This window comes from Paroedura picta, chromosome 2, assembly GCF_049243985.1.
Source record: "Paroedura picta isolate Pp20150507F chromosome 2, Ppicta_v3.0, whole genome shotgun sequence".
Classification (NCBI taxonomy): domain Eukaryota; kingdom Metazoa; phylum Chordata; class Lepidosauria; order Squamata; family Gekkonidae; genus Paroedura; species Paroedura picta.
The window spans coordinates 141,440,547-141,455,718 of record NC_135370.1 but is presented as its reverse complement, the minus strand read 5'-3'; the positions used below and the strand labels follow the sequence as shown (position 1 = coordinate 141,455,718).

General features: G+C 42.3%; 1 long non-coding RNA gene across 2 annotated transcripts in view; it reads left to right on the top strand.

Moving 5' to 3' along the window:
* Positions 1 to 14,201, top strand: part of LOC143830471 (uncharacterized) — a 60,126-nt gene extending 45,925 nt beyond the window's left edge. The window contains exons 2-3 of one of the 2 annotated variants that reach the window (XR_013228469.1): positions 5,872 to 5,974; positions 12,275 to 14,201. This is a non-coding gene — a long non-coding RNA (uncharacterized LOC143830471). Of the gene's footprint in view, positions 1 to 5,846; positions 5,975 to 12,274 lie in introns of both variants that reach the window. The other variant, XR_013228468.1, reaches the window with a different exon arrangement.
* Positions 14,202 to 15,172: the final 971 nt, after the last annotated feature.

Genomic DNA, 15,172 nt, shown 5'->3' with positions numbered 1-15,172 from the left:
CTAGTTTGAAAAGAAAGACTTTGCTTGTATTGTGAAGGGAATCCTTATTTGTTTGCTTAAATGTATCAAAAATGCTCCTTTGGCGGGGTCTGGAAGTTAGATAGGTAAGTATCTATGGCTAAAGGTTTGGCATGCTTGGGTTTGGGCAATAGCCTTGTCCAGTTGTTATGGGGGAAATTGCCAGAATTGACCTGTTACTTAATTTTTTAGAGATCTGGGTTATCATCAAAGTTGAAGCTCCAAGGTCCTTGGGGAAAACAGCTGCTGATTGTTCTCTTTTTGCATGGTTGATGGATACACTACCATGTACTCTTTAGGTCCTTAGCACAACTCATTGCCACTTAATATTAGTCTGAGGTTGAATTGTCCATCTGTTTCTTCTAGGCCCATGTTGAGATATACATGTGCAAGGGTGGGATCAAAGACTGGAGTTCCCTTGAGGTGAGGGTTCTGGGGGCATCCATTTTCAGGGGTGTACTGTTTTATCATTGCAAGCCACTTCATGATGATTTAGTCTACAGAGGTGGAGTATAAACTGAATTATAAATAAATACATTGGATAATGTATTTCCATTGTACTCTTGCAGCTGGATTCCTCTGTGTGAAACTTGAAACTCACTTATAAAGTGCACTGTAAGTGCATTATCCAACATGTGCAAAATGTTACCAGATTTTTCCCACTGTGTGATAAATGGCCAGACACTGCACATATGATTCAGATGCTTTTCCTCAGTGCAGGCTCTTTTTTTTGTTTGTTTTTTGTTATGATGCTGCCTTTCCCCAAGCAAATAGGCCAGTGAAGTATTATCATTTAGAGAAAAGAATTCCTCGCCTCTTTCTGTAACTCACCCAGAAACTTTTGAGTGCTGTGTGATGGAGTGTAGTTGCACAAATGTTTTAGGGAGTTGAGAGGATGGACAAACTGGATGCTGGGGGAAAATAATGTAGAAAGAGGCTGGAAACTGATAGGATCCTCCAAAGTGAAGGAAACAATAACTTTCCATCAGATCTCTCCAAGGGAGTGCCCAAGTTCATAGTTTCAAGACTAAACTATATCTCTCTCTGACCGAGAACCAGTTTGGTATAGTGGTTAGGAGTGGCGGCTTCTAATCTGGTGAGTTGAGTTTGATTCCGTGCTCCCTCACACACAGCCAGCTGGGTGACCTTGGGCTCGCCACAACACTGATAAAGCTGTTCTGACCGAGCAGTGATATCAGGGCTCTCTCAGCCTCACCCAGCTCACAGGATGTCTGTTGTGGGAAGAGGAAATGGAAGGTGGATGTAAGCTGCTTGGAGACTCCTTTGGGTAGAGAAAAGCAGCATATAAGAACCAACACTTCTTCTGAGGAGGAGGAGGAGGGAGTGAAGTGATTAGGACACAGAGGGTTCAGTTCCTTGCACCTCTCCTAGTTCTGAGTGAGGGCAATTCTTTGGCTCATTCCCTTGTTGGAATTCCATGTTGAGAATGAGTATGTAGACACTTCCATTGAAAATTACTTGAAGGGAACATTGAAGGATATAAAAGGTCTCTCTGCTAGTCGACTAGCGACTGCTTTTTTTAACACGTTAGTAAGTGAAATGTGAACATGCCATTGACCTTTCCTGTTTTCTACCGAAATGGCAGGGAGAACCAAGTTATGGGGAAAAGTCTCCCCCCTATATTTGTTCCATCTTACTTCATCCCCACTCCTCCAATTCCCTCTTTCCCCTGCACAGCTGGTAAGAAGGCCTTGCTGGATTGGACCCCTGTGTTTCCAACAACCATTATCAATGCTCCAGGGGGAACGGAGAATTATTTTAAAAGCCTTGTTCGCTGTGTAGATATGGTTGTTAAGTTTCTATTGCAGGAATGAATAATTTCATGATCAGTGTTTCAGGCTTCCCTGGTGATTTGCATGTATAATCAAATGAAAAGACCTCTGAAATATTGAAACTCTTTCAACAAGAAAAGTGAGTTTCAGATTAACTAGGTGGAAAATCCATTTATAGCCCACTTCAAGATCAGGGTAGGATATATGCATATTTCTTACTATTATACTGGTACAGAGTTGTTCATCTTACCTTAGATGTAATTATATAGAAACAGGGCATTTTAAAAAAAATGTTAGTAGACGGCTGAACACCCCCCCCCGCCACTCATGCAGTATATAATTAGCAAACATCTTTACACCTATTCATAAAAGAAAGCAATAACCCACTTGTAAATAATGGCAGACATGTATTCTTTGTAGCTAAATGCCAATAATCTCAAGGGTTTTTTCCTTCTCCGCTCGGTTACAGCAGTATATTTTTGACATGTTATGCAAAAGCAGGTATCATTACTGATGGCACATTTCAAGTTTCTACCAACAGAAATATATTAATATAAGGTAGAACCAAAGCCTTCAGCTGTATAATTTGCATAAAATACCAGGGCTCCAATTTCGGGATCCACTTGTGCAGAAGGGCATTTGCAGAACTATATTTCATAAAAAACAGTCACCCATTTCAGCTTCAACCACCAGTTCTGCATACATGTGTGTGCGTGAATGTATGCTGGAAGGGGTCCAATAAATCCCTCCCCTTTCCTCAAGAGAGATAATTCTATTGCCATTATTGGATACATGTGCTTGTGTATGTTTTTTTTTTAGTGTATTGTTTTTTTAATCCATTTTAATTATTCCATTATTCACTATCTGATTTGCATTGGATAAATGTTTTAGGGAATGTCTGGCATAGGGTGGTTAGGTTCCCTCTGGCCACAAAAGGGGCAAGGGAGGTAGAGCTAACAGATCCAGGCTGGGAAACTCAGGATATTTGGGGATATAGGTTGGTGAGAACAGGGACCTCAGTGGGGTACAATGCTCTCGAGTCCACCCTCCAAAGTAGCCATTTTCTCCAGGGGAACTGATCATTGTAGTCTGGAGATCAGCTGTCATTCTCAGGGTTCCTGAGGTCCCACTTGAGGACTGGCATCCCTAGTCTGGCACCCCAAGAAGGTAGTCAGTATTATAACAAGGGGGCTTAATGGGGCGTTTGGGATCCTAGCAAAGAACACGGCTTTGGGTAAATCCAGGAAGCAGGTAATAATGTTTCAGAGAGAGCCATGGGAAGCATCTCATGACCTCTTGAGGAGTTTAGGCAATAGGTCACAGTGAACACCGAGGCCTACAACTGGCAACCCAGGAAGACACTTAGGGCCTTTACGCACGGGGATCTTTGTTGCAAATTGTTTGCGGAATGAAAAATTGCCATTTAAAATAGTGGAATTCGTCGTTATGCATACCTGCCTTTGTAGTGGAATCAGTTGCGTTTTTTAGCGTTTCCCACAGGCTTCCGGTCTCGGCAGAAATCGCTAGAAAGGAAGCGCTATTGCCAAGCTCGTCCCGCCCCTGGCCGTCAAGCAGCCAATGGGCAGCCGTTAGCATGCTCCCAAACAGCCCCTTTCCCTTTAAGAAAGGTTTTTTTTTAAAAAAAAACAGACCCATAGCAACGAATCTGGGTAGATTCGTTGCAACGGAGAGACCCATCCAGCTGCCTAATGTGAGCTGTCGTTTGATCGTATGATCGTTGCCACGCTGCCTCGAGTGATAAAAAAAAAATCCCCCCCCCTCTCACGGGCCCAATTTTCGGCTGAATTAATGTGTAAAAAATAAAAGGACTTTATTTCAGCAAACGGGCTTTTATGTGGTTTGTGCTTAGTGACTAAAGGTGAAGGACTGAAGCCAGGGAAGCCTCTAAACAGAAAGAGGCTCGCTGGTGCGTTTATCCCCGCTCGCTCGGAGAAAAAAAAATGGCGATCGCTTCGCCGGAAGTTTGGAGGACAGGCTCAGGAGGAGGGACTTTGAAGAAACCGCAACAATGTTAACGCACAGGTCTTTATCGCTAGTGTTGCAGATTGGTTGCAGGAGTGTATCGCTTTCCGGAGGGTGAATCCACTTTTTGGGATTCCCCTGAAAGCGCTACAACGAAGCGCTTTTTGCTGATCGGTTTCAGGAGTGTTGCAGATTGTCTACGACGTCGTGCGTTATTCCAAATCAGTAGCGTTTTCAATTAGCAACCATTGTGCTATTTTGAAGCCGTGCAAAAAGCCCCTTAGTATTCTCTGGTGCATGGAAGACTGATTTTAAGTATCTTGAGAAAGGAAAGAGGCAGTTTGCAAATGAGCCTAAGATTTGTATTTGTTGACCCAACATAGGCCAATGCAACAAAAGAGAGGGGACCAAGGACCGGCACTTCAAGGAAGGCAGGCAGGATTACATGACAGGTGGATGCTTGCATGCATCGTCCAAGGCAAGTCAGGTCGTTTGTGGTAGAAAATGTTCACTTTGTTAGAAATGTCTGTACCCAGAATGTGAATGGCACAATGAATGCACGCTTAGTTAAAAAAAAACACACACAAGAAATCAGCAGATGTGTGTATTACAAATTACCACAGCCATATACAAGGCACTGACTCCAACAGACTATATATATAGTCTGCTGGCCTGTATCAACAGAGACATCACATCAAAATTGCAATATGTCATACTTCTACTATATACAGCATTGGTCAAAGTGCACTTGGAGTACTGTGTGCAGTTCTAGGGGTCTTACTTCAAAACAAATATGGACAAAACTGAGAGGGTTCAGAGGAGGCTGACAAGGATCATCTGTGACCTGGGGACCAAGTCTTATGAGGAAAGGCTGAGGAACTTGGGAATGTTCAGCCTGGAGAAGAGGAAGTTGAGGGGGCATGATTGCTCTCTTTAAGTATTGAAAAGGTTTATTTATTTTTTGTTAAATTTATAAACCGCTGCTCCTCAACAGCCGACTTGTGACAGCTAGTAACAGCAATAATTCATAACAAGAAAATATACATTAAAAAACATTCAACATAAGAAAACATACTCACCCTCCCCAAACCACCCTCCCCAACCCATACTCAACATCCTTTTTATCTGGCATACATCCAGGGAAGCTGTGCTATGGTGAAGGAGGGGTTATAGATCTTTCCTCAGCCTGGTCTCAACCAAACGCCTGGCAGAAGGGTGAAGACTGTCTATTTACCTCTTTCTGTTATTCAACCCCTTCATCCTTGTCCCCATGACTTCCAAGTTTACTCAGGAGCCTTTAATGAGGCCTAGAGTGGCTGACTTCAAGATGTGACTTGGAGATCTTCTGGAATTTAGGTGACCATTTATTTGGAGTTAAGTCCAGGAAAACCATAATGAAAGGAAGAAATACATCGACATCAGAGACTGATGAGTTGATGAATCCTTGCTACCTGAGGGACAGATCCTGTAACTGTGTGTAGAATGCTGGATACAATTAAATGAGATACTTTTATTATCTTGGAGTGGGGGGAGGGGTGAGCTTGTTCATATGTGTCTTTTCCCAAACATGCAGATAATAATGCTACATCCTACTCTGGAAGTAGTATGATTTGCTGAGAGCCAGCGTGGTGTAGAGAAGAGACTTCTAATCTGGAGAACCGGGGTTGATTCCCCACTTCTACACATGCAGCCAGCTGGGTGACCTTGGAGCAGTCATTGTTCTTAGAGGTCTCTCAGAGCTCTCTCAGCCCCTCCTGCCACACAAGGTGTCTGTTGTGGGAAGAGGAAGAATGGGCAATTATAAGTAGGGCTGTGCGCTGCGGCCGACTCAGCCACTCCAGGCTGCTTCAGCCAGCACCTCACCGCAGGGGTGGGGGAGGGAGGGTGCACAGCCACGCATCCTCCCTCCCCCTCCCCACGGTGAGGTGCTGGCTGCGGTGGCCTGGAGCAGTCAATTCAGACGCCACCACGCGCAACCCTAGTGTAAACTGTATTGAGAATCATTTGTGTAGTAAAATGTGGGGTACAAAAACAGCTCTTCTTTCTTTTCAGTGTTTCCCTTCTCTCCCAACATTAGAGTAATACGATTTAAAGGATGCATCGCCCTTGCGGAGATGAAGGGGTGAGGGGATCCCAATGATGTCAGGTGCCCAACTCAGAGCCTCCTCATGGAGTAAAAGGTGAGGCTTCTCTTTACTACAGCCATGCTGATACTGCCATCATTTTAAAAAATTGAGTACATTTTAATCCCATTCTTTCTTCAAATGTTTCATATATGATTCCCCTATACATTTTATCCTCACAACTACCCAATAAAGACTTAAGGCAGAAGGACTAGCTCAAGGTCACCCTCTGAGTTTCTTAGTGAGCAGGGATTTGAAGCTGAGTTTTCCCCAATCTAGTCCAACACTCTAGTCCCTCTATTTTCATAATAATTCTACCTTTCATAATAACCCCTACCAATTTACCCGAAACAGACATTAGTTAAATGGTCTGTAATTTCCTAGTTTCCAATGGATTCTTTTTTTTTTTAATGGTGTTATGTTTGCTTCTTTCCAATCCTTCAGTAGGGTGGCTAATTTTAGCCACACCGCATAATTTTTGTTCGAAGACCAACAATTTTGCATTTGACTTCTTGAAGAACCCTCAGGTGTATGCCATCCACTTGGTGATTTGTTAGTTTTTAACTTGTCCATTAACCCTGGAGGATTACAAGATAATGTATCTGAAGTGTTTTGAACTCTGGAAGTGCTATATAAATGTTGTTATTATCTGACAGCTGACATGCTGCAGTGGTGTTTAGCAGCTCACATGTGGTAGCCACCAACATTTGATAGAGTCTGACAGCTGACGTGGCAAATAGAATATGCTGACTTTGGTACTGGTTTAACTTCTTTGCCTAACCAGCCATGAATAATCCTCCTTTAAAAGAGTACAGAAACACATTGTCAAATAGCAAGCCTGAGTACTACATCTGGGACTTTTGGGCTCATTGTCAAACCAAAATGCTAAAATTGGAATTTCTAGTTTCTTGATATTGCAGTGATACTGTTAATTATAGCAGCTTCAACTTTGTCCCAACCTTTATGACTCCCACATAATGGAAGTTCGACTGGATGTTATGTTGATTGGCCAGGAGGGAATGCAGCCACCCATTGCTCCCATAAGAGCAGCTCAGTGACCCTTGAGAAACCAAGTTTTGTGGAAGACCTTCTGTGTTCTCCCTAGAACTCATGCTACAACTTTTTGCTACTTTTTGCTACTTTTTTGCTATGGCAGAACACTGGGTTGGCTTGCCCAAGAGCCCAGCCTTAGTTAATGGAAACCTGGAAACTGAAGGATGGCAGAGCTGGGAAAGATTTTGCTTGGAGAGCACAGAGAGCAATGGCAGTTGATGGAAACAACTGTGAGCTAGTTGGACCAATGGCCAGGCTGTAAAAGTCTACTTCTTAGAAAGAGAGATCGTCAAGGATATTTGTTTATATTAAGCATGCCAAGTTCATATTTTGATGCAGATATTTGATCACCACAGGTTCAGAAATGAGTTCCAGTAATTATGCTCATGGATGCAGAGGTGGCAGATGTGACTTTAACAACTCAGTCAAATCAGAAAGCCTCTGGTTGAGGATGAGCACTTGGAAATTGTATGGTTTGGTTGTATGGAGACTATCACTTGTATTCTGCATTGCATTTCTCTTAGATCTTCAGTTGTTCATAGGACACGTTCACTGAAAACTGCGTAAGAAATATTAAAATCTGGCTACTGTTGATGTCACTTCAGCCCATTTGGGGCTCTTTTAAAGAAAGTTTCCATGCAGGGGAAGTCTTGAAAGAGCTCCTCTCATTGGAAGGGAGGGAAAGGTCACTGAGATACTTCTTCAAAACACAATTTATCACTACAGTTGAGGTTGAACAGAATTCTTTGAAACCAACTGTAGAAAATTGCCTTTCTTGTATGATTGATAATAACTTTATGATAATGAGGCAAGAGAACCATTCCCCCTGCTGGTAATTTTATTTCTAATTGAAGAGCTGCATTTGATATAGGGCAGCTTAACATATTCTGAAATGGCAGAAATATGATATGCAAGGGAACTAAGCAAACGGTGGGCTTATAGAAAGTGAAATAAATTATGGATGCATCTCCAGTGCTGCATAGTGTGAAGTGAATATGTTTTTAGCATATTAATTTGGTTTTACAAGCAAGAACATCTTCAGGCTTCTGCAGACAAAAAGACCTGCAGTGGACCCTCCTTTCTGTCTCCTGTCGGTATAGCTGTCCCTTCCTTCTCCACTGTTGCTGCCATATGCTTCATGGTTATCTCTTCCACCATATTTCTCCCCCAAGCTCTTCATATCAGTTGCTGCTGCCCTTTCCTGATGTATCCCCTATTTTATTTACATACAGCTGTGTTTACTTCCTGTCACCCCAACAGGAATAAGAAAACGCCTCAAAATTCTCACAGTAAGAACATAAGAGGTCTGTGGTGGCCTGTTAAAAACTTAGAAGTGCTGTGTAAACAGATGAAAGGCTACAAAACCAGGGATCCCTGAGTTGCAGGTTATTCCAAGAGTTTTGATTGGTTAGCATCAGTTGAACAGAGAAAGACCTCTTAACTGGATGCTGAGGAGAGATGCAGTCTGATTTCAGGCATAGCTGAGAAGAGATGAGTATGGACAGTTGCAGAATTCATCCCTAACTGAGAGCACTTTAACACTGACAGGAGAACTGGGAAAAGTTGGCAAGGATGAGTTGGCAGTTAGAAAGAGACTCCCATTCAGGCCAAGGAAAGGGGGTAGATCTTCTAGAGAGAGAAGAAAAAATCCTACCCAGTCAAACAGGGAATTAGCTCTGGTTTGATATGGTTAGAGACTACCTTTAGAGACCTTTAGAGTCAGTTAAAAACTCAAGACAAGTACTGGTGTTAAAAGATAAGTGGTTTCATACTGGAAAGAGGGTGCCAATCTTCTGGAAACTAAGGAGTTAGAGATTACTCAAAGGAAGCATACTGTAGCATTTGCGAAAAACACTGGAACAAAAGCCTCTCAACATAAATATGTAAGTAACTGTGAATAGCTTAAGAAACTCTCATTAGCCTGAAACATAAGAACTAAAATTTGTGCATGTACTGGTTTTACCTCAGACATTTTCAATACCTGATTTCACTTGACTTTCCCCTTCTGTTAAATAAAATATTTTGTTACTTTTAAATTTAAGAATGTCTCAAGTGTAATTTAAGTTGTTTAATGTAAAGTGGCTCCTGATCCTTCTCTCGGGTTCCTAGGCTGAGCCAACAGCTATAATATCATACTCTGACAGGGTTGGACAGTTTTTTTCAGCAAAGAAGAAAAACATTACTAGGGTGCCTCAGTCAGTAAAGGGAAAAAATGGAGGGGAAATCTTGCCTCTGAGGGAGGAAAGTGGGACAGGGCTGTCATAAAGTCATTCTAGCAGCTCCATTTCAATCTTCATTACTTGTTTACCAACGGTCTTCCATGCCTAACAAGAGTCTCCACATTGCCATGATCCTTAATGAGTGATGCTTGCAACAGTCACTCTTTTCCAGTCTAACCTATTTTACAGGTTTGTTGTGAAGAGACTGTGGGGAGGAGAGGCCTAAATATGCCACCATGAACTCCCTGAAGGGAGAAAATGTGAAAAATAGACCAGAGAAAGCTCTTTTTACCCATAAATCTATGTGCTAGGTTGAATATTTTGCCTGTCAACTGCTCATCCTAAACCTCCAATATGTTTTTCCATGATAAGAAAATGTCTTCATTCAGACTCTTATTCCTGGCTATTTAATATTTGTATTAAGGGACATTCACTTTTTGCTATTTCCCACTGTGTCTTTGACTGAACTGAATGTGTACTTCTGAGGATCATATCCATTTGAAAACTTACTGTGAAGCTCTTTCCCCTTTCCTTCATATGATTGCCTTGCATAGCAGAATGATCTGATAAACTTTCTTAATCAGATTACATGGCCTACTGATTCTGAATATTACCCAATTCACTCCTCTAAAGAAGGGGGCACAATGCCATGCTTCAGAATCTAATCTTGGAAAGCAGAGCTCCACTGACAGCAAGGGAACCAACCTACACTTCAGGCTGGGGGAATTCCATTAATCTGCCAGTAATCTTGTTTCCCCCTCATAAATGTGTGGGAGAAGTCTGATTTATTTCATAATTTCAGATTTTGATATTTTTTTTTTACCACGAAGAATAATATCAAGCAGCCCACTCCTAAAATATGAGATTTTTGGGGGAGGCTGTATACCAGCTAGACTTTATACCTTGGTTCTGTCATGCTGGCATTAATAAGCTAACAGTGGAGTTAACATGAATGCAACATTATGGTAGCAAAAACAGCCTTTATTAGTAGGTGTTGCAGTCATTGCAGTCAGGCAACATTGAGCTAATGGCAATGAGCAAAGCTCACATCATGTGGGAAGGCATAGCTGTGCCCTTCTGGAAGAGAATTTCTGTAGATGTAGAGCCAGTTGAATCTTCTCATACACATGGCTGATGGGAATGACAGCAAGACCATCATGAGAGTACAGATCTGTTGTTGTAAAGGTATCTACCTTTTCTCATGGGGTAAACCACGTCTTTGACATAAGCTTGAGATCTGATCCAAGAGTGCAATCATTGTTAATGTGCATGGTGAGAACACACGTGTTGCTCTGGGTCACTATGGTACCTTTCTTCAGGCAAAGCCCAAATCAAAGCCCAGTCCACAGTTTTGTATAAGAAAACAAGCTTTCTTATTTGCCTAGGTTTAGGGTTTAATAGGGGTCAAAGCACTGTCCCAATTGCCCGTGTACAACTAATGAGGACCACCACAAGTCTGAAAAGAACACAGGGCCTGCAAAAGGGAACTCCTCCACCAGGCATTCACTTGAGGCCGACTGACTTGGGACATCTGCTGCCCCCCCCCCCCAGACACCCTGCCATGCCTGAACAATTTGATCTCTCCAGTGTTGTTGTTATTCACGTTATGTTGTAATTGTTACTAATAGTTTCTGATGTTCTATTGAAAATTGTATGTTATAGATTGTTCTAATGTTCCATGTCAATTTATGCAGTGTTCCATTTAAACTGCCCAGAGCCGTAAAGAATGAGAGGTATAAAAATCCAAGTAAATAAATAAATAAAACAAAATAAATAAATAATGAGAGCAGAACAGAGTGAAAATCAGAAATAAAGGTTTTCTTTTTTGTGTGTGGGGAATAATACAAATGTCTAGATGGGGGAAACAGCAAGACTTAAGGAGTCCAATACTAACAAGGAAATGGTACTCGATACCTAATGCCATTAATTCTAAGGATGTTGCTACTCAGGGAAGGAGGCAGGTGTCTAGAGAGTGAGAGATAATATGTGAAAAAAACAGCAACCAAATCTGAAGGTCCAGTCAAATGCCCAGCATAAACTAGAAGGTCTCAAATGCTCAGCAAGCAAGTCATCCAAAAGGGGGACCAAACAGGTATTGGAAAAGGCAATGTCTGGTGTACAAAGAAGATGACCTGCAGGGGGCAGCAAGAAGACAATTAGGATAGTGAGGGAGGATCTTCTCTCCTGTGAAGTGTCATTCCTTTTTTGTCTTCAGATTGCTACTCTTAGGGCAATTTCCCCCTTTTTCTCAGAAGTATCACACTTAGATCATTTCTGCACCTTGTTTTAGCCTCATTTTGGATTTCCATTTAGTCATTTTTGGAGGTCATGCTTCAGGTACCTCCACCTTCTGCGATTAGGTGAGTGGCAACTTGGGAGAGGGCCTTCACAGTCATGGAACCAAACTGGAACTCTCCCCCCAAGGAGATTTTCCAATCCGTCCTGTTGCTATCTTCCACTCACGGTTGAATACATTTTTTTTGTTTCATTTGGCATTCTTTCAGTGATTCCTCCTTCCTAGTCAATCTTTTAATTAGTGTTTTGATGACTTTGTGTCTTTTAAATCTTGTAACAAGGGGTTTTTTGGGGGGGTGGGCAAGCAGGGTCTTGATTTTAATTGTTTCAAAATGTGATTTTATCATGTATGTTTAAAATTACTAGTCGCCTTGGTGGCCCGTGTGAGAGCAGAAAGGCAGGACAAAAAATTTGAGAATAAAATAAATGATTCAACAATGTTAGATTTACTTTGCAGTTCTCATCCAGCCAGTAGCATCCCAGAACAAAAAAGACTTGGGAGGAGGGGTGGCTTTGCTTGCAGGAGGTCCCAGGTTCACACTGTATCATCTCCAATTAAAAAGGACCAGGCAGCAGGTAGTGAGAAAGACTGCTGCCTGAGAACTTGGAGAGCTGCTGCTGGTCTAAGTAGACAATACGGACCTTGATGGACTGATAGTCAGATTCAGTATAAAGCACCTTCTTTGGGTTTTCATGTGTGCCAGAGAAGACAGTGAGGGTTTCATCAAGAAGAGTAAATGTTTATTTCTGTTTAATAAATATTTTCCCTATGGTATTCATTCTGCTGTAGATTCTCAGGTGTGCAGGACAGAAGAAATATCCAGGCTCAACCAGGCCATCAAGTCAACACCAGCTCATCTTGGATTCCCTGTACCACAAGAACCTGGAGAAGCTTCTACATTGACAAACTGAACATCAACAAGTGGAGGTTGTCTCACTTGATCTGGGGCAGGGGATTTGGGAGATTTGCTTTCAAGGTTCACAGCAGTTATGAAATGAGGTCAGGATTCTCCATAGGTGGACACAACCACAGATCCTACATATCTCTCACACAAGAAGATATGTTATTGGGGTAGAAAAATACCCCATATTTAAACAACATTGGGATTTATTAATATTAGGGATTTTCGTTAAAAAAATTATGGCATTTTATGTTAGCTTTCAAATATATTTGGTTCAAACTGATTTTGTTCAAACTGAAAATAAAAATTGCAGCTTTATAGAACAACAAAATTAGTATGAGTTATTCAATGTAGACAAAAACAATATATACATAGTTAAAATGAAAAACTTTCTCATGTCAACTTTTCAAGTTCTGGGTGCTTTTGGTATTTTGGTAATATGCAATGGCATCTGACCCAACAAACATTACTGTTTTTTTGGGACATATTGGGACATTTGATACCCTCTTTTCACTGCCCAAAGGAGTCTCAAAGTGGCTTACAATCGCCTTGCATTCTTCTCCCAACAAAAGACAGCTTGAGAGAGCTCTGAAAGAACTGTGAATGGACTAAAGTCACCAAGCTGGATGCATGTGTGGGAGCAGGGAATCAAACCCGGCTCACTAGATTAGACACCAGTGTTCTCAACCACAAAGACATGGGAATTTCTATACCAAGAATTTGGATTAGGGTAGAAATTAGAAGCATGCCTGGTCTTGACCAGGGCCAGGGCCTTTTTGATCCTGGCCCCTACGTGGTGGAATGAGCTCCTGGATGAGTTGCGGGCCCAGTCAGGATTCTCTGTATTCAGCAGGGCCTGTAAAACGGAGCTCTTCTGCCAGGCGTTTGGTTGAGGCAGGGTGGGAACCCTGGGGTGTTAGATTTGGTCCTCCTCCCGGCTCCTGCTGTAGTGATAGACAATGCCAGGGGCCTGTTTCCATCTCCCACCTGCTACATATAAAGATTGATGCCTGGAATATGGGGAGCAATTTTTAAGTTCCACCATCTTGTATCTGTATTTATCCTTATGCATTGTTGTTCCTCTATATATTTATGAAACAGCCTAGGGTGTGGGACATGTCCGGCTGTCCAAGTTGGAATAGGGCCAATCAGGGTGCAGCCAGCTTTGTCCTGATTGGACCTGGCTCTGTTGCTCCCACCCTCCATCCCTGGACTCCAGCCTCTTTGCTCTCAGATGTCTCAGTGCCTGGAGCCAGCAGCAGGTATGGGGAGAGGCCCTGGACAAAGGGTCATGGTGGAGGGCCTCCTAAAAAGGGCCTCATGGCCTGCTAGGCTGGGCCTGCTGACAAGGGCTTCCTGGCCTCCTGATTGCTCATTGCTTAGGAGCTGAGTAGCTGACTGCTAAGGAGCTCTGTCCAACCCCTGCTAATGAGCTGCCCAGCCCCCACCCGGCCCACTTGATCTGGCTGCGAGCTGCAGCCCAAAGCTACCTTAAGCTGCCTAGCTGAGGGGAGGGAACCCTTTCAAGGCCTGTTCTTAGGAACGGGCTTTGAAGCTAGTATTTTATATTGTTTTAATGTTTTGGGAGTGAATATTTTATTGATTATATTTGTGAACTGCTGTGAGCCAGTTTTTAGGAGTGGAGCAGCTCTATAGAAATGCAATAATAAATAAATGAGTATTATTATTGTTATTATTATTTATTTAATCTGTATACTGCCCTCTCAGGCTCAAGGTGGTGTGCATCAGTGGCAATACAATTATACAAATTAACATTAAAATGTAAACTTTCTAACATTAAAACTTTTAAAAACATTTGCATCTTCTATTTAAATTCTATTCAGCCATGTCACCAGTGCAGTCCTTATTGTCACTGGCATAGAAACATAATTGCTGTTTTCAGTGGAGGTTTCCTATTTTGGGGTGGGGGTGGGGTAATTTGATGTCTTTTCTATGTTGACCATAAACAAGGTCCCATAGTAGATACGAGTCCACTCAAAGTTCTCCTAGTAGCTCCTGTTCGGTCACTGTTCATCATCAATAGTCTAGTGCAGAGATGGCTCAGAGATGTATTGCTGGTTTACTTCGAGAAAACCTGCTAGAATTTTGGAAGCTGCTACATGGAGATTCACTGTTCCAGAAACTGTTGATTTCCAACTGAGTAAAAAACAAAAAAACCCAGACTGCAGTACTTTCAGGGAATGTCAGATTCTTAAAAAGTACAATATGGGTCCCAATATCCCAATGTGGGATGGGTCATGGCTCAGGGGTAGAGCATCTGCTTCTCATGCAAAAAGTCCCAGGTTAAATACCTGGCATCTCCAGTTGATAGAATCAGATAGCAATTGATGTGAAGAACCTCGACCTGAGTTCCTGGAGAGCCACTGCCAGTCTGAGTAGACTATACTGACCGTGCTGGTCTGGTTCAGTATAGGCAGTGTTCGGGTGCTTGTACCTGCTTCCAGAACTTCTCAAGGCTCTAGCTATCCTCGGTTTCTTTGGATTCCTTCAGGACAGAGAGTCCCACTGCTCCCTACTTCAGTGCTGAACATCATCACTGCTTACAGACCATGTCAGCAGCACTTAATATGCTATGGTGATGCAGTGTGCATGTTATTTACAAAATGTAAGAAATCTGTACTGGGAGAGACATGGCCTATTCTCCATCTAGCTGCACAGTAAATCTATGGATATCAATATGTAGGAGATGAGAGCATGAATGTAGACTAGGATGCCATGAGATTCCATGCTTTTTCATGTTTCCATCCCTCCCTGTTTTTTAAAAA